General features: G+C 45.5%; 1 long non-coding RNA gene across 6 annotated transcripts in view; it reads left to right on the forward strand.

The window, feature by feature from the left end:
- The window catches only part of LOC119870707, a 33122-nt gene that overhangs the window by 5321 nt on the left and 7480 nt on the right, over positions 1–20321 (forward strand). For 4 of the 6 annotated variants that reach the window (XR_005353400.1, XR_005353403.1, XR_005353402.1 and 1 more), the window contains exons 1-6: positions 7347–7788; positions 8027–8225; positions 12520–12683; positions 13074–13387; positions 14557–14684; positions 17707–17769. This is a non-coding gene — a long non-coding RNA (uncharacterized LOC119870707). Of the gene's footprint in view, positions 1–7346; positions 7789–8026; positions 8226–12519; positions 12684–13073; positions 13388–14556; positions 14685–16368; positions 16616–17706; positions 17770–20321 lie in introns of those variants that run through there. The other 2 variants (XR_005353405.1, XR_005353404.1) reach the window with 2 other exon arrangements.

Consider the following 20321-nt stretch of genomic DNA (forward strand, 5'->3'; position numbering starts at 1 on the left):
TTATGACCTTCCTCTCTAGAAATGCTTTCCATTTTAAAGTTTACTTAGTCTGCTGTTACTATTACTACTTGATTTATCTTTTGGTCAATTATATTTCTTAGCGTATGATTTTTTTAATCCTTTGACTTTTAATCTTCCTTATACTTATTTTTAAGAAGTATCTCTTTTAAATAGCATATATCTGAACTTTATTGTTTGTCCAGTCTGACCATCTTTGTCTTTTCATTGGAGTGTTTAGTCTTTTTATAGTGATTACTGATATGTTTGGATCTCCGAGCTATTTATTCATTCCTCATCTTCTCATTTTGGGCATTTTTCTTTTAAAAATGTTTCCTTCTGTCATTTCATTTCTCCCCCCTCCATTTATTTGTTAATTATGTGCAATTAAATCTTTTTTTGGTGGTTATTCTAGTGTTAGCATGCATACTTAACAAAACTTAATAATTTTGGGGTCCTAGCTTAAATTCCAGTCATGCATGTCCCTATTTGCATGCTATTTATGCCTGCTATTTAATCCTAGCCTTTTCCCTACAAATTAGATGTTAATGTTATCATCAATCAACTGGAATCATTTGTCTGTGGTTGGGCAGAGTGTGGAGAAGAGTATAGAAACGAAGAAGAAATGATAGACATCAGGAAGGGGCTAGTTGAAACTTATCAAGGGCTTTGAACTTTATCTTAAAACTAGGAAGCCCTGAAGGGTCGCCATTGTCAATAATCCTCTTATTTGACTTTGAGAAAGCTTATTCTGGCTGGAACATGAGAATGTAAAATAGAGACCTGAAGGAAGAAAACCAATGGATGCTCTTGCAGTAATCCCTGGGATGAATTAGAATTAGCCAAGTGACATCAGGATGGAGAGAGTGACAACACCTAGAAACCCCCTGGCTGTCCAATCCACTGGAATTTGACCAGGGGCTGGAACCAGTGGATGAATGGGAAGGGAAGCCAAGGATTTTACAAGATTTCGGAAAATCTTGAAAATACGGAAATCATGGAATGCGGTGGGAAGATGAAGAGTTGAGTAGATATGTATCTCCTTAGGCTTGTGATGAAAGCCGGAAGACTTAGGTGTCTCTATAGACTCCGAAGACCTTGCAAAACTGCTAGCTCCCTTCGGAGGACCCGTATCTTGAGAACCCTCCGCGCCAAAGCAAAATCCCTTGCTCAAGAGACGGCCTGGGCCTCAAGGCAGAGATCGGGCAAGGGCTCGTGGGGGGTTTCTGTGTTTGCTCCCTGCCTCACCTTCGCCGCCTTCGGACCCTTGCACCTTCTTCGAGGACCACTGGCTATTGGAAGTCGGTGGCAGACTTTACCCGGCCAGCGATCCTAGGCGCCGCGTCTGCGCAGAGCGCGGGCGGGGCTCCGGGTGGGCGGGGCTCCAAGAGCGGACGAGGCCCCGGGGTGGGCGGGGCTCCGAGCGCGGGCGGGGCTCCAAGAGCGGGCGGGGCTCCGGGGTGGGCGGGGCTCCAGGCGTGGGCGGGGCCCGGGCGGGCGGGGTTTCGGCGCGGGCGGCGTGGGCTGTGCGCCGTGGACGGGCCCGGTGCGCGCTCGGTGCGCGCTCCCCGCCTGCGCGGCCGCGGGCGCCGCAGCCTCCCGGGCTGCCTCGCCGCGTCCCCAGGTGCGGTGTGTGTTGGTCCCCACGCAAACGCGGGGCCAGGAAGGACAGACTGCGGCAGAACGGAGCTCTGCTGGACGCAGTCACCGGCGGTGTTGGGATGCACCGAGCGCGGCAAGTACCAGCGTCTTCCCCGCAGCGCATCGGCGTCCTGGAAAGGCTGAGCGTCTGCCCCACGGGGAGGAGGGGACGTGAAGACCTAGCGCGGGGACCATCTACTGTCAGGCCCAGCGCTCGTTCAGACACCGTCGTTCGCCGCCTTGAGCATCACTGACCGAAACAATGCACTTAGGAGTGCCGGGTGCTGGCCTGCTACCGGGAAGCTGATCCACGTTTATTACCTCGCAAGTTACCTTCTTTGGGTGTGAGGAGCACACGTGAAACCCTCTCCCCCGGCGCATTTAAAATCCACAGGACAGTGTCGTTAGCGGAGGTCCAGCGACGCAGGGGACCCCCTGGAACGTGTCCAGGCCCCTCACACCCACCCACACCACTCCTCGCCACGTCACCCAGCCCCGGCCCCGGGACTCCCTCCGCTGCTCGCCCAGCACTTCTGAGTTCGGATTATTATTTTTTTTAAACACAGGTCAACCAGGACTTTATTTTTTTTTTTAATTTTCATTTATTTATGATAGGCACACAGTGAGAGAGAGAGAGGCAGAGACACAGGCAGAGGGAGAAGCAGGCTCCATGCACTGGGAGCCCGACATGGGATTCGATCCCGGGTCTCCAGGATCGCGCCCTGGGCCAAAGGCAGGCGCTAAACGGCTGCGCCACCCAGGGATCCCCGAGTTCGGATTTTTTGTGAGATTTTATTTTTTCATGAGAGACACCGAGAGAGGCAGAGATGCGGGACTCGATCCCAGGGCCCGGGATCATCATCTGAGCCAAAGGTAGAGGCTCCACCACGGAGCCACCCAGGTGCCCCTCTTGGGTTCTGATTTTTATGGCTGAATAATATTCCAGTACAGATAGGTCATATGTTCTTTATCCATTCATCCATTGGTGGGCATGCAGCCTCTTACGATTTCTTGGCCATTCTGTGTGATCCCACGACGAACATCGGAGGGCACATATCTCATAGTCACTGATTTCATTTCCTTTGCATATTTACCCAGCAGTAGGATTGCTGAAGCATATCGTAGATTGACTTGTAATTTTTGGAGGAACTTCCCATACTGTTTTCCATAAAGGCTGCACCAATTTATACCCCCACCAACCAAGCACAATTTTCCCCTTGTCTCCATGTCCTTGCCAATACTTTCAACACCACTGTTTATAGTATTAAATATTTTGCAATACCCCCTTCGTTGACCCAAAATTAAATTCATAGGTAATATATTTACCCAAGTGGGTAATTTTTTTTAAGTGAAGAATAATTGACATATAACATTATATTAGTCTTAGGTGTACAACATAATGATTTGATATTTATATATATTGCAAAATGATTAGCACAGTAACATTCATCACCTTACACATTTTCCAAGCAAATTTTTTCTTGTGATGAGAGCTTTTCAGATCTACTTTCTTAGCTACTTTCAAAAATGCAACACAGCATTATTATTATTACAATGGCAACACGCTACCTCCCCATGACTTATTTATTTTATAACTGGAAGCTTGTACCTTTTCACCCTCAAGTGCATATAATGGCCTGACGATAATATAAACAAGGTAAATAGAATAAAATCCTAATTGTTTTTTTAATCTTTTTTGTGTCCAGTCAGGAAAACAAACCACTCCAAGTATTTCAAACAGAAGTAAATTAATCTAGGGGGTTGGTTATGATGGGGAAGGGCTGAAAGATCATATAGAGGAAGGTAGGGTTATGCAAGGATTAGTAGCTACAGGGACTCACTAGTCCCTAGAGCTGGAGAAACAAAGGGGAAAATGATGTCACCAGAACCTCCAATTGCAAGGCCACTGTGGCTGCCACCGTGCACGCCACACCAGGCACACCACACAACCGAGAAGATGGGGAAATGGCGTGTCCCGGATCTCTTCCATCCCCCAGTGCCTCCCATTGGCAGACCCTCAGAGGAGCCAGATGGGAAAGGATCTGGAAGCTGTAACATGGAGGTTTCTAGCCCCAGAGGTGGAGAGCAGGCTCAGAAGGGGTGTACAGAGCCAATAGATAATAGTTTCAGTTTGCAAATTTTTAGGCACAACTACATTTGAGAATATAATAAAGAAGCCAGATGCTTGAATCTGCATTTAAATAGGTCAGGATTTAATACAAGTAAGAAAAGTCCCATTAAATGTTACAGACACTTTCTGTATCTGACTTTTGGAAAGAAAAGGCTGAATGAGTGTATTCCCAAGTATGTATAATCACTAGGAATACAGTGACTACAATACAGATAGATCCAGGTGGCTCTAAGCAGTGACTCAAATATTATAGGTGGCTTTGCCATTGCTGATGAAATTTCCAAACTGTTGAGTTGACAATTCATAGTAAAAAGTGAAAACGAAACAAAACTCATTTGTTGCATTGTTATAAAATTCAGGGTATACGGAAATCATGCCCAAAAACCTTGTGTTTATATGTCAAATGGAGTTAGGTCTTGAGCTGAAATCATTAAAAACAGGTTTTTGGTTTGTTTTTTTTGTTTGTTTGTTTTTTTGCCTTCATGAATATCCATTAGGACATTGAACATTCGAGCTGGACTAAGCATTGCAGAAAATCCAATTTCCTGGTCTCTTCCCTTCAAAGTGTCCATTGCGTATCTCCCACCCGCTCCTCTGACCCCCCATTATTGTGACAACTACAAATGCCTCCACAGACTTTCAGTCCTCTCTTGAGCAGCAGTGCTGCTGTTAAGACCTCAGATACAGTTGTATATTTTTGATATGGAAATACCATGAGATATTTAATAGAAATTAGGTTGTAGAACAGTATTATAGGATGGTAATATACAGTTGCCTTTCATTATTTTAGGAAGTATTTATACATACATAGGAGAAAAGGCTTGGCATATATTAAACCAAAGTGTTAACAGGGGTTATCCCTGTTGTTGGAATTTGAGGAATATTTTTTTTTTGCTTTATCTATATTTTAAATTCTTCCTACTTTAGAAATTTGAAAATGCATTCAAGGTAAAAAAAAAGAAACAAAGAAAAGAAAGGGTGAGGTCAGGCAGGCACATACTGAGGATCCTTCTTGGCTCAGTCAGACCCTCTAAACCTGTCACTGGGGACTGGCCCAAGTACCTGGTACAAGGACTTGCTCAGGCAAACTCTGGAGAAATGCCACCTCCTTCCTGCACACACACCATTCTTTGGTGCTTGCCGTTGCTTAGGAATGGTGAAGAGCATTGCCTTCCTTCTATTGGTCCAAACTGTGTCCTGCTGTATTTTTGGCTTCATAGCACAGCATTTTCTTTAAGAACAGGATCCCCCTGAACTTACCTTCATGCCTGCACCGTAAGTCTTAGATATCAATCCCCAGACGAGGAGACTGAATCCCAAACTTAGACAACCACTTCCCATCCATAGACCAAAGTGGGGGCATCAGCAAGATATAGCATGTTCTGTGGGTTGCATGCTGGATGCTGTGGCAAGGCCTGGCACTGTGGGCCCTGCCAAGAAAACCAAGGAAGGATGATCAGATAGGAGCACCCGTATGTTGGCAGGTTCCAGAATTTTCCAAATGGTTGCCCACTAGGATTTAACACAACACAGTGTCATCTCCAATCCAAGCTGCCAACCTCCAAGACCTCTGTCCTGCATAGGACCTTGTGTGTGGATCACCAGGCAGGGTGTGGGTGTACCTGACACACACACATCTCTCAGACCTGAATGCCTGGGCCAAGACAAGGGATCGTTTCCAGATGTGGGCCTCACATCTGGGCCAGCCATCAGAAGGCAGCTTATTTGAACAAAGACTGTAAGTACTCAAAGAGCCCCGAGGTCCAGAGAAGGCTGCCAAGAGCTGGCGAGCAGATGAGTGTAGAACAGACCTTAATTTATGGTTCTAGGAGAGGAAGAAAGCCGTGCTTTGTGGTCCTGCATCGATACGTGTGAAGCAAGGTATTCTGCTCCTTCAGGATAGACAATGGCTTTGTTCACAGGATTAAAACCAGGGGCTTAGATTCTAGGATGAGCAGAATTCTGGACTGAGGGTGGACTTCCTGTATGTTCAGCATCCCACCTCGACCTTGCCACCCTTTCTACATCATCTCATAACTTGTATTCTGTGGAAATACTTTGGGAATAGAAGATCTTATAATTTTATAGCTCAGTGGGCCCTCTTAGCCCATCATTCCCACCAGACACACACTTTCTTTTATACATAACCATGTGCCTTGAGCACTTCCTCACTTGATAGGAGGAACTGAGATGAAGAGATCTGTTCGCAGGCATCTTTGGAGGAGGTCATCGAGATTAGTGCTGCTTGAAGCAGGATCTTACCCTCTTACGATTAGGGAAGTGCACCCCCTGGCTGAGTTGTGTTGGGCTAAATTATATCTCCCCCCTCCATTCATATGTTGAAGTCCTAACTGAAGCACCTCCCCACCCAGTACCTCAGAATGTGACTGTATTTGGAGACAGGGGCTTTGAAGAGGCCATTAAGTTATGAGGTCGGTGGGGACACATCATATCTAATCCCATATGATGTGTCCCCATAAGTAGCGATTGTGCATAGACACGCACACAGGGAGGAGTGTGAGGACATAGGGAGAAGGTGGCCATCTGCAAGCCCAGGACAAAGTCCTCAAAAGGAACCGACCCTGACAACACCTGCATCTCAGACTTTCAGCCTCCAAGAATGTGAGCAAATCCATTTCTGTTAAGCCACCCAGTCTGTGGTACTTTGTCATGGCAGCTGGAACAAAGTAAGGTGGCGGCGGGGTGGGGGCGACGCCTGGACTGTGCTGGTGGCGCTGCACTGCCCAGCTCCGTAGGGAGCCAGGGACCAGGCTGCTAGTGAGGCCGGGCAGCTCAGTGAAAAGCCCTGGGTGTAGGTCTGAGCCCCAGGGTGTTTGTAATTTATTTTCTGGTTGGTTCTGTCATTATCCTCACACAGCCAGGCCATCCGCTGCCTGACCTCTGTTTTGTGTGGGACCTTAAGAAGGTCCTCACCGAGGGGCCCGAGGACAGTAATGCCACAGGGCTTCAAGTCCCAACTCAGGACAGGGCAGGAGTGTGCCTGCTGGCAGGGGCAGCATCCTTAGGGCCTCGGGAATAGCTTGTGGGTCCTTTGAGAAGCACTAGTTTCCTTCAGTGATGCTGAAGGTGCACACCTGGGCCTTTGTCACTTGGATCACAGGTAGACTATAAATTTTACTAGACGTGCTAACCTTAAGGAAGTTATTTAAACTCTCTGGTCCTGTTTTTTGGCTAGGAAGTAGGGAGAAGTGTCCCTTCATAAGGTGTTATAAGGATGAAATGAGACAACCTGTGGAAGAAAGGCTGTAGAAACATATTGGACTTTCTCTTCCACGCCAAGTGTTTCTTGAGTACCTATTATGTGCCAGATACCATCATATGCTTTGGGGACATCATAGAAAACAAGAGAAAAAAATGCCCTTGCCCTATAGGACTTCTATTGTAGAGAGGGAGCAACTATAAAGCAAACAAATGTGAAAAGATTCTAGAAGGAAGAGGGGTCCACTGGGTCAAAGCCTGTTGCAAAGTCAAGGTAAGGAGAGGAAAGGACTCATGTGCATGTGCTTACATTTCATGCAGCGACCCCCGTGAGGTGGAAGGCAGAGCTGAGCTCCGGACAAACGAGGCATTGCAAGGGCTGATGCTTCCTGGAAAAAGGGCTGGAAAAATCTGCTCATTGGCCCAGGGAAATAATTAGGAAGCTTATTTGTGCCCAGGATCCTAAGTGAAAAAAAAAAAAAAAGAAATAAAAAAATCTCCTGTTTAAAAATAAAGTGAGTTTGGCGGCTCCTCAAAATGTTAAACATAGAATTGCCATATGACCCAGCAAGTTCCCCTCTGAGGTGTACACTTCAACAAATTGAAAGCAGAGTCTCAGGCTGATCCCTGTACAACATTCAGAGCAGCTCTGTTCACAACAGCGCAAAGACTCAATAAACCGGGGGTAGATGCACACAACATTACTGATACATGCTGAACAGGGATGAACCTCGAGAACATGCTGAGCCCCATGAGCCAGGCCCAAAAGGGCAAACGCGGCATGAGCGCACTTACACGAGGTATGCAGAGTTGGCCAGTTTGCAGCAATAGAAAGTAGAACAGGGGTTATCTGGGGCTGGGGCTGGGGTGGGGAGTTACTGTTTACTGGGTACAGAGTTTCTGTTTGGGATGATGAAAAGTTCTGGAAATGGACAGTGTCCATGATGAATGATGAATGCTGCTAACTCGTGCACTTTAAAATAGAAAAAAAAAAAAGATAAATTTTATGTATTTTTTTTTTTTTACCATGATAAAAAGGAAAGAGAAAGAAAGTTATTTGCCCCAGGTCCTGGAGCTAGGGGAGCTGAGCGCTGAGCCTGGCCCCTGGGGGTGGCCTGAGTTTCCTGGGCCCGGCTCTCGGCTTGCTCAGGACAAAGGGAGTGGCTCACAGTGGCCGAGAAGTTACAGTAGCAGCAGGACCAGCCACCACAGGACGACAGCGCTTCTCGGCCTCCAGGTGATTGCTCATACCTGTTTCTTGCACCTGCGTTTCTTTTTGACTGCTTTTCCTGTCTTCCCTTTAAATCAGATCTGCTCTTCTTTGGTTTTGAGGAGTAATTAACTGAGGCTGCTCTGCGTGCTGGCATGTGCCCTGGAGCCAGGCCGCATGGAATCGGATCTCAGCTCTGCCACTTACTGGGGGGCATCTTGGGGCAAGTGGCTTAAGCTCTCTGCCCTTGTCTTCCCATCTGTGGGAAGGGAGGTGGTGGCAGGGAGTGGTTGTGGAAATAAAGTGAAGCCACACATGTGATGTTAGCACCCTAAGAGGTAGGTGGGTGTTTTCATCATTAGCAGGCTAATGGGGGCTAGGGGGCTAGGGGGCTGAGGGAGCTGCCTTGGAGGGAGGGTGGGTCTGTGGCCAGCATTCAAGCTTGTTGAACTCTTAGAATCCTTTTGCAGGATTCTTTTTTTTTTTTTTAAGTATTTTATTTATTTATTAGAGAAAGACACAAGCAGGCACAACAGCAGGCGGAGGGAGAGGAAGCAGCAGGCTCCCCGCTGAGCAGGGAGCTTGAGGTGGGGCTTGATCCCAGGACACAGGTCTAAGGCTGTTGGGTTTCCCGTGACCTAAGCCCACTCCTGATTCTCTTCCCTCTGTTCTCTCTAAATGGATTTGTGAGACACTTCCGGCACTCCTGTTCCCATGAAATGAGGCTGAACACAAAGGAAAGACAAAAGCAGCCGCCCCCCAACGTGGGACCCAGAGTGGGCCGTGGGTCTGAGCCCGCAGATGGGCTCCCAGGGGCCTCGGATGTGCTCCGTAGTGAAGAGCATCTCATTTCCACGCCCTCTGAACCAATGACTTAACATCCAGAGGCACAAGCAGCGAGACTAACATGGCCTATGTTTTTAAAGCCTTTTGCACAGAAAGCAAAAAAGCAACTACATTTCGCTACATTTTGGAAAATGAAAAAAATGGGAAAATAGTTTTATGATTCATATGACAGAAAAGGCCTACTCTTCCTAATGCATAAAGAGCCCCTCGAAATGGGAAGGAAGGAAGGGGAGAAGGAAGGAAGGAAAAGCATAGGAGAGGAAGGACTAGAAAAAATTGGGGCCATGGTCACAGGAAGCAGCCCCGAAATTCCATCTTCATCCACTGACTTGGCCAAAATCCTCATATTTAACACCAGCCACACTCTGCTGGAAGTCTGTGGAAGGACAGCCACCCCTCCCCCCCCCCCGCCCGGGAACATTGCTACTGGAGATGAAACCTGGTATGTCCATTATGGAGGAGGATGTGGCCTGTGCGTGAAAAACTACAAGTGTACGGGGGTGCCTGGGTGGCTCAGTCAGTTGAGCAGCTGACTCCTGATTTTGGCTTGGGTGGTGATCTCGGGATCCTGGGACTGAGCCCTGTGTCAGACTCCATGGTCAGTGGGGTCTGCTTGAGATTCTCTCTCTCCCTCTCCCTCTGACCACCACCCCCCCCCCACAGGCACGCTCTCTCTCTCAAATAAGTAAATAAATCATAAAAAGAAACTAACAATCCCACCCCCAAAATTGGAAATACATAATTCCACTACTGAGAATTTATCCTATAGCTACAGGCACGCACAGAGGACATTCATTGCATGGAGATTATTCATTCCAACACTGTTTGTGATAGAAAACAACAGAAGCGGCAGGTGGCTCCTCTCTGGGGTGAACCCTATGCTGTGAATAAAAGGAGACGTGCTCTCAGAATTGACATGGAAAGAGCTCTACCGTATTTTGTTAAGAAAAATAAGCAAGGTTCAGGATGGTGTATATAACCGACTGCCTCTCAAAGAGGTGGAAGATAGGAATTTATATTTGTTGGGGTTTTTTGGTTTTGCAAAACAAAATGGAATTTTGCAAATACTTTTCAAGGTTCCCTATGGAGCCCCTGGACTGATTGAGGATAAGACTTGGAGTTAGCCATTCTCCTTTCCACTCCTTCCAGACTTTCTACTCTCCTCTTTCTGTTTATTGATTGTTGAAAGGCTGAGGGTGTTACCAGAGTACACTTAAATAAACATGTTCTTGGGGCACCTGGGTGGTTAAGTCGGGGAAGTGTCTGCCTTCGATTCAAATCATGATCTCAGGGTCCTGGATTGAACCTCACATCCATCTCCCTGCTCAGTGGGGAGCCTGCTTCCCCCTTTCCTTCCTGCATCATGCTCTCTCTCAAATAAATAAATAAAATCTTTAGAATATATATATATTCTAAAGATTAAGAATATATATATATATATATATATATATATATATATATATATATTCTTATTCTATGGGGGTAGGGAGGATTCTCCAACACCACAAAAAAAGAATAAGTGGTCCAATATTTCCGAGATGCAATGGAGTAATAGGTATGGGCACAAAGATTTTATTGCAAGGGATCTTGATTACATATTGTTTAAAGGAAAAATTTCCAAACTCTTGGAAGACAAACATGTTAAATATCCAACATCAGGGGATGATGACATATCCATAGAACAGAATATTCAAAGCTAATTCAAATATCATGAAGTATATGTATTGACATGCGAAGCTGTCCATTTAGTAGAGACTGGGAAAGTAAGCAACAGTATTTGTATATATGATCTAGTACAATATTTGTAAAATCTATAAATACAGAAATAAGTAGGGGGGCCTGGGGGGCTCAGTCGGTTAAGCATTTAAGTGACCAATTCTTGGTTTTGGTTCAGATCATGATCTCAGGGTTGTGGGATCCAGCTTCATGTCAGGCTCAGCATTTAGTGGGGAGTCAGCATCCCCTCTCCCTCTTCCTATGCCCTTCCCCCTGCTCGTGCATATTCTAAATCAATCAATCAATCAATCTTTAGAAAAAATATATATAGAAATAAGTAAACTCTGTAAGGTTAATAGACCAAAATATCATCAGTGGTCATAGCTAGATAGTAGGTCAGATCCATTTTAATTTTTGGCTTGCCTTTTACTTATCTGACTTTTCTGGTACTATTTATTAATACCATAGGTAAATTAAAAATAATCCTCCTGGAAATACAGTTTTAAATATGGGGATGAGTAGGATATATCCTGTGATAGTACCTGGTTTTTCATCTCGAGCTCTCATCATCCATATCTTTCCATGACAACAAACACATCTTGGGGAAACCAAGCAGTGGGACTAAAATGATTTTATGTTTGTTTGTGTTCAGTTTTTATTCTCAGTTTGATCTTTTGATTTTTCTACTGTCAACCTTTATTATTTATGCAATTAAGAAATAATAAACAGTTTTTAAAAGAAGTGCTTTTGTCAGATAGTTGGTGGTTTTGGAAGCTCTTTTCACTTGTCTAATAGTTGGTGGTTTGGGAAGCTCTTTTTACAGAGTGTTTGCACACAATGTATGCAAATCCTGGCAGAGTCATGATTACTGTGTATGGAGAAACAGACTCAGGAGGTTTTGAGGTTTGCTAGGAGTTACCAAGCCAATAAAGTGAACACATTGTCTAACATGTGGCCCAAGGATGCTCATTCTGCCTGCCATATTCCCAGAATCTTTCCAGACCTCTCGAACGAAAAGTGGACAAGGTCATCTATGATGCCCAAAAAGAGTCCACAAAACGAGAAGCTAACCAACAAGAGTAAGCATCCCTGGAAAGACACTTGCTCGAGGGCCTCATACTGAATAGCAACAAAAGTCTTAAGAATTCCCTTTTCACTTTTCCATAACCATGTTTACCACTGAATGTGGGAAGATTCACAGATATTTCTAGAGAACATTATTTTCATTAAGATAAAAAGAAAAAATAGATTATCACCATGTGGAGATTTTTTTAAAAATATTGTTGAAGGGTAAACTTATGGAGGGTAAAACTATTTTTACCTCTGTATTTCAGTGCTTAGTTATCCCAAAGATACTCAGTAGATCTTGGATGGTTGTGATAAATGGATGGATGGATGGATGGATGGATGGATGGATGAATGGATGGATGGATGATTGTTTGAGATGCATTAAGTGAAAGAAGGAAGGAAGGAAGAAAGGAAAAGGGAGGAAGGGACGGTGAAAAGAAGGAGAGAAAGAAGAAAGAGGCTGCTTGGGTTGGTTGGATAGATGAATGGAAGGCTGGTTGGGCTGGAAGAAAAGATGGCTGACTGGCTGGCTGCATGTGATGGGATAATGGACAGATGGAATGGAATGGAACAGAATGGAATGGACGGATAAAGCTGAAGTTGACGTTAAAGTACAACAAACTCTCAAGTACTATGGGCTGCTGCAGCTTGAGGACAGAGATGTTGCTGACATAATTTTCTTCTCTTGTAGGAAAGTTGGAAATACCTCAGCTTTTTATGCCAGTCTCACTAACAGCTGCCAAGACAGATGTGGGCCTCTCAGCTGTAGTCCTTCCTCCTCACGTCCATAGAGTGTCCGAGAGAGTTAACAGGCTGAATTCAGAAGAAGCAGGAGTTAGCATCTTTGTTTTACAGGTGGAAGCAACTCACTGAACACCCCCCTCCTTGCAAATAATGAATGTCCAAGCTATTAGCGACCTTATAAAATACCGGGAATTTAAAAATAAAATTGTAAACCACAGAAATGAACAAAAGGGGAAAAAGAACAGGGTCATTAAAGTCATTCAGTGGGCTGGGACAGGTCCCCCCACTGTGGTTACTGCCAAGGCTAAATTGCAGTGTGTCATGCCATCTGCCCTGGTCTTCTTCCTGTCACTCCCGAGAGCTTTTTATTCCACTTTATTTTAGGAGTGCCGAAAGGTGGGTTTCTAATTCTATTCCTCTCTAGTTCTTTTTATAGTGCTCAGATCTGGGCAAATATCAGTCACATAAAAGTGTGTCCTCTTTTTTTGTATTTTAAATCAGCCAGAGTTTAATAACTTGAATTTCCTGCTTCTTTGGAATTCATCACCTGCTGTTTGCGGAGCCAGGTGCACCTGCACAGTTTCCTGAGCCCACGCCTACCTGCCGGACTGCCTGCCAGGCCATTAGCAAGGCCAGTGGACAAACCACACACTTGGGTGTTCTTAGAGTCTGTCACTTTCGTGATAGTGAGATGCTCTGGGCTGCCTGCAACCCCTCCCAGTGTTTGCCAGACAACTGAGCTGGAGGCAGGGGTTCATCTGGAAAATGCCAGCAAGCAACGGAACGTTCTCAGACACCTTTTACCTATGAGGACAGTGAGTCATGGCCCTGAGTTTGTTGGGGTCTTTTTATTTGCGCCTACATATATATATATATATATATATATATATATATATATATATATATGCATTCTCCCAAAGGCTTTGAATAAGGTACTCCAGCAGGAGATGCCTGAGCCTTGCTCACACACTCATCTTGCCCCTTCAGTGCTGACAGCCTTGAATTCCAACTGCCGACCCCTCCTTTTGTGTCCTGAGGACCTTCCCTTGAGCTGGAGCCCCCCTTTGCCACCTGTGCCACCCGCCTAAGTGCTAGGGAACTTCATGAAGCCCTGGGGAGCAGCCTCCCCATAGTGGTGAGCAGGAGTTGGTGTATAAATACCCCAGCTCCCTTGCCCCTCAGGTGGGATGATCTGAGGTGTGTGTTCTTCATTGGCTTCCAGAGCTTTCCGAGCAGACTGAAGCTTCAGTCACCCACGGTGGTGGCTGGTTTGATACTACATGCTTTCTTGGCTGCCTTCCTTTCCCTGTCTCACTTCACCGTGCCCCTGCCAGCACTCCTGGGATCATCTTCCAAATAAACTGCTCCATCTGGAATCTCTGTCTTAGAGTCACATTCAAGGAAACCCCCCCCCCCCGGTCCCCAAAGGCCTACCTCTGTCAATGGGATGTTGTTGCAGGGGTGGAGGAACAGACACTGGACATCTGGGAGTTTCCCTCACAAAATCAGAATGTGTGACCACTTCTCTAAGCCTGAGCTGTAGTATACAGTTTGGGGGCCCTCTGATACACTTTGGGGTTCCTCTGGCTGCCACCCCCAACCCAGGAGTGGTGGGCTGATAGGAAACCCAGCCAGAGGCATTCAGAACGCATGCCCAGGGGGACAGAGATTATGCAATGCTAGGACAGTGGTATAAAGGAGGCCCCATCATGTTCTGCTGCCACCACCATCATGGGCATCCTCCTGCCCCGTCTCCTATCTGGGAGGAAGGAGGTGGAGACATAATAGAGGAAGTAGATTCGGGGAGAAGAATGGGAAGAAAAAGCAAAAGGCCTTTCTGCATCCTTCTCATTTAGATTCAACTTATTTTTTTTTTCCCTGAAGTATATTTTTTAGTGTTTCTTTCGAGGAGGATCTACTAGAAGCAAACTTTGCATTTTTATTTGAGTAAAGATGTCTTTATTTTGTTCTTGCTCTTGAATAGCATAGCAGTTTGGCTACACTCCACAGTCGACGTTGGTCGTTGTGTGCTGTCAGCGTGTACGTTGCCTCCTGGCTTCTCTAGCTGATACTGCGGACGCTGTTTTCAGTCGGACGGTTGTTGTTTTGCAGGTAAGCCTGTTTCTTTGTGTTTTAATTTCCAGTGTCTCTGTCCTGAGAGATTAAATCCCTCATCCCTTGCTAATTTCTGCAGTTTCATTTTCGTCTGTCTGGGTGAGCCTTTATGTGCATTCGTATCACCCAGGATTCCCGACCACTGGATTCTGGAAAATCGTATCTTCTTCTATTCTGAAAAAGAATCTCAGCCAGTGTCTCTTTGAGGATGCCACTCTCTCATTCTTTCTAGTCTCGCCTGAAATTCCTATTAAGGATATGACCGCTCTTGTTATTTTATCCTTCACGTCTCATAGACTTTCTCTAATATTCTCTAGCTCCTTCTTCCATTTTATAAACTCTTTCTTTAGCTGTGTCCAAGCGCTGCTTAGTCCCATCCACTGAGTGTTTCATTGCAAAGATCCTATTTTTCATTTCTAGAAGTTCTGCATGGCTCTTCAAATCCTTTGGTCCTATTTATCCTCATTAGCCTCTCTTCTGTGTTTTTTTAAAAAAATATTTTATTTACTTATTTGAGAGAGAGAGAGAGTGCATGAGTGGAGAGGAGAGGCAGAGAGAGGGGGAGAAGCAGACTCTCCTGCTGAGCAAAGAGCCTGATGTGGGGCTTGATTCCAGGACCCTGGGATCATGACCCGAGCCGAAGGCAGAAGCTCAACCAACTGAGCCACCTGGGTGCCCCTCTTCTGTGGTTTTTGTTTTAAAAATATTACTTTATAGGGGCACCTTGGTGGCTCAGTTGTTGAGTGTTTGCCTTCAGCTCAGGTTGTGATCCCGGGATCCTGGGATCAAGTGCCACATTGGACTCCCCTTAGGGAGCCTGCTTCTCCCACTGCCTGTGTCTCAGCCTCTCTCTGTGTCTCAAATAAATAAATAAATAAATAAATAAATAAATAAATAAATAAAAAATATATATTATATATAACTTTATGCACTCTGAATTTTATTATCTGAAAGCTATGTTTAATGTAGACATTTGCTTTTACTCATGGTGACTGTGTCCTTTAATGCTTTGTAATTTTTAATTTTTATTGTAAGCTTGTCTTCTACAGAGATCATCTTATTTTGTTCTGTTTTGTTCTCTGTGGGAATCCTGTGCAATTTGGAACACAGAAGTGTCCCTCCAGGGTGGGTTTATTTTTCCTATTGCCACGTTCCTTGGAGATAGTCAAAGCAGCTAAAAAAATCACCACCTCTAATGTAGCCTGCTTGGGTCCCTTTCCCTTAGCTGAGTCTTGGAACTTCTATCTGCTTGCACACCTCCTTGTTCACCTCTCTGTCACATCCCAGACAGCACTCTATTTTGAGATCGTGTGTCTCTTTCCTCAGTGACCCAAAAAGCCCCTGAACACTCAACAGGTCTAGCACAGAGCTCATGCATGTTTGCTGAATGAATAGACTTGGAGAAATAAGTCCTCAGAGCCTCAGCTTCCTTGAATGGGATGTTATCTTCTATCCTTATCTCATGGGATTTGGGGAGATCTTAGATCCTCAGAGCCTTAGGGTCACAAGGTGCTTTAATTCTACCCATAAGATCATTGCATCAAATCCTTAATGTCCTGCATACGATAATTAACCAAGGGGTCCTTGTAAGCTGTGAAGCACCAACACAGGCCCATCACTGTGCTTTCCCACTGTCCTGGCAACTGGTTCACTACCCGTTATTCTGCTTTTTTCGTGCTAGGTGAGCCAGGAATGGTTGCAGTGGGAAAGACCTAGCGTGTAGCAACAACTTCAGACTTTTCTAAGACCCCAACAAGGCTGCAGTGAGGCTGATTGTCTTGGGCATCTCTTGTATTTACAATCCTTCAAAATCAAATGGCAGCAGCCAAGAAAGCAGTGGTGTTAACCCCATATGCCTGCTGTCTGCTCCTCCTTTTCCCGGCTTGCCTGAGCACTCTTTGAGAGCACTGACCGACCTGCATGTGCTGGTATGTTCTCACAGCGAGGTCGGAAGCACAGCGCTGAATTATAGGTGTGCTTGACTTTGGACTTGAATTGCAGTTAAAGGTAGCGTTGCACTTGATACTCAGCATTGTGTACATGAACTATAAGCTACCTCAGAATATTGGAAATTCTTGATAATGGCAAAGCCATTTTTGGTTTGTATTGTACCTTTTCTTTTCTGCTCAAGCATTTTGTGGTGGGGAAAAAAGGATTGGGATTGCAGTGTTTTTTAGTGGCTCCAAATAGCTGTCTTCCTCTGCCCCCTAGTGGCCTCATGATAAACTGTAAGAACCGTCATGCTTCTCCATTTCCCTAGTTGCTTCTATTCGTATTGTTGTTACTGTTCATGGAAAAAAGATTTTCTTAAACTTGCCACAGCCTCAGAGTTCCCTATGCTAAAAATGAAACAAATGAGATATAATTTTACCAGAAAATATGTGTGCAGTGAGAGGCATCGAGAGCTTCAGGAAGTGATTCTCTCTGATTCCCCCTACAGGCTCCCTCCGTGGCCATCCACCTTCTGGGACCCCTTGCTTGACAGCTCCATTTAAACCAGCACTAAATGTTCACTCTTTCCCCAGCTGCATTCTAGAACCTGGAACCTCCCAGGTCAGACCTAAGCCTACCTTCAGGTGTTCATGATGGGATTATCTAGTTCCCACTCTGGACTCCTGTCCAGGCCAAGAACAGCACCTTCCTCATATGCCTTGGATCTCAGCACCCACCTCCTCCTGCCCCAACATAGCACTAGTGTGGTGAAACCCCAAGAGAAGTGGATCCTAGACATGAACATGGTACTCACAGTGTGGTCAGACCAACACCAAGCATAGTTATTTCTGGTGAAGTACAGACCATGCGAACCATGTCTTTATTTATGCCACTAAGCTTGCATTAGTTCCCTTACCAAACACAGAATCCAATTGACTCCTCTGGAGCTAGCTGCCTCCCAACACCCCCTGGTTATCTTCACATGGATAGTGGCCAAGGAAGGCAGTTTTCATTCTGCCCTCATAACTGTAGCTTCTTTGTTCAAAAGCTATGGGAACTTTATTTTTGTCTCTGTTTTTTTTGCCAGGAGACTGGATCATATAATGTGACAATAAAATGAAATTCCAACCTGGAGGATTTGACCACAGAGGTAAGAACTTCCTGAAAGCTCTCTTTCAGGAAGAATGATGAGGTGTCCCTGGGGCCAAGAATCAAAAGTTGTGTTCTTGGCCTCTACCTTCTCTGGCTGCCATGCTCCTTGTCAGTGACATGGAATTTAGTTGACCATGCTCTTGTAAGGATTACAGGAGGGGAGAGAGCTTCCCAGAGAAGAGAAAGACTCTTCTCCTTTTAATCTTGAATGGACAGCTGAAGGATACTATACAATTTCAGGAACTTTTTCCATAAAACCGCATCTGACTTTCAGGAAATTAGCTCTCCTGTCACTAGCTAGTGGGAACCTCAGTTTCTCACTGGTGTGTAAGACATACAAGGTCTTTAATTTTCCCTAAAGCCAATTCTGAATCTCTGTGCTAGTCTCCTAGGGCCGCCATAATGAAGTGCTACAAGCTGGGTGGTTTATACAATAGAAATGTCTCACAGTTCTGGAGTTCTTAGATCGCTGTGTGCCAGTTTATGTGTCCAAATTTCCCTTCTTATAAGGACGCAGCCATGTGTGGCCCACCCTAGTGACCTCATTTTAACTTGTAATATTCTTAATATAATTCTGTAAAGACCTCATTTCCAAATAAATTCACATTCTGTAGTCCTAGGGGTTAGACTTCAAAATATCTTTGTTGAGGGGACACAATTCAACTCATAGCAATCTCCATCCTGCCAAGTGAGCAGGAAACCCAACCTTGACCACCATTAGCTCCTTCTCTGTCATAAACACATTCTCAAGCCTAGGACTGAGCTTCTGATGGTATTGGGCAACCCTAAGCCCCTGGGAGGTCCCCCTGTCTTTCATCTCTCCTGCTTGCTACTGGGTGCCCAAGCATGCATGGTGTCTCCAAGTCAGAAGCTAAGCAGCCATGCTTTGCTTGAAGGCCCCAAACTCTTTGTCATCATTGGCAACTCCAGTGTCCAGGGAGTTGGCTGGGCAATCCGGCGCCATATGCAGGCATCCTTTCTGAGTATTGCCACTTCGTCAGGGACCTCGCATCTTGCTAGTCTTGACACTATCAACCTTTCCTTTTACTTCTTGAAGCCCTTAAAGGCATCTCCTCAAGTGGTTCCAAAAGAAACAGAGCCATGACATTAAGCAGATTTATCTTCAAACCTTCCCCGAGGAGAGGTCACTCAGAGCCTGCTTACTTACATGCAGTGGAGGGAGAGTAAAATATTAGATGAATGACAAAGCTTGTACATCAGTGGGGTGTCCTGCCATGCTTCTAACTGCATACCCAACAAATATGCCATAGGCCAATTCACCAAGAGAATCCAAGCTGGCTGGGAACCTCAGACCTGAACATGGTCCCCCTCTTCTCTTCCATACTCCATTCCAAGACACTTGTCTACCTGAGCAGGTGTTGCTAGGACCTACAGGTGGCTAAGTGTGAGTGAGTTTGGTTGGGGTCTCCAAAGTCAGACTCATCTACTGGGAATTGGACACAGAGCCCAGAGAAAGAACCAGAAGGGGTCTGTCTGAGAAGTTGAGGGATCTATAGTCTCTCTTGATGAAGAAAAAAGTGACCAAATGCAGGGGCACTGTGGTATTAGATATATGCTTGGTCTCCTAACTCTGGGAAACGAACTAGGGGTGGTGGAAGGGGAGGTGGGTGGGGGGTGGGGGTGACTGGGTGACAGGCACTGAGGGGGGCACTTGATGGGATGAGCACTGGGTGTTATTCTATATGTTGGCAAATTGAACACCAATAAAAAATAAATTTATATTTTAAAAAGAAGATATATGCTTGGTCTTTGTCCCCAATTCCTGGCACAGAGCTCCTGAAACCCTGGAATTTTCTGAATGACAGGGATGTGTTTTGTTATGCATAAAGAACTCCTTCTGATCCCACCTGAGTTTATGCTAATAAAGTAACTTAGAATGGAGTTCCTAGATAGCCTAAGGATGTTTTTGGCTAGAAAGACCACGGATGAGGGGATGGGGCTCATCACCAGAAGAACCTAGTGGTTAGAGGGTTGGAACTTCCAGCCCTGCCTACCAGCCACCAGGAAGGGTAGTAGGGGCTGGAGATGAAGCTCTGTAAAAATTCTTGATGTGAGAGATTTGATGAGCTTCCAGACTGGTGAACGCAACAAAGTGCTGAGGTGGTGACGTGCCCAGAGAGGCCACAGAAGCTCCACACCCCAGCCCCCATACCTTGCTCTTTGCGTCTCCTCCATCTGGCTGTTCTTGAGTTTCACCCTTTATAATAAATCTGGTAAATGTAAGTGTTCCCTGGAGTTCTATATGCAGTTCTAGCAAATTACCCAATCTGAGGAGGGTCTGTGGGAACCCCTGATTCATAGCTGGTCGGTCAGAAGTGTGGGTGGCCTAGGACCAGTATGGGTGACTGGTGTCCAAGATGGGCAGTCTTGAGACTGAGCCCTTAAATCTGTGAATCTGACACTAACTCCAGGTGGTCGGTCATCAGACTTGAATTCAATTGTAGGGCATACATTTGGTGTCCAGAGAGTTGGAAAAAATCATTGCTATGGAAAAACCCTACGCATGTGTTGTCAGAATGTTCTGAGTAA

Source organism: Canis lupus, chromosome 1 (assembly GCF_011100685.1).
Source record: "Canis lupus familiaris isolate Mischka breed German Shepherd chromosome 1, alternate assembly UU_Cfam_GSD_1.0, whole genome shotgun sequence".
NCBI lineage: Eukaryota > Metazoa > Chordata > Mammalia > Carnivora > Canidae > Canis > Canis lupus.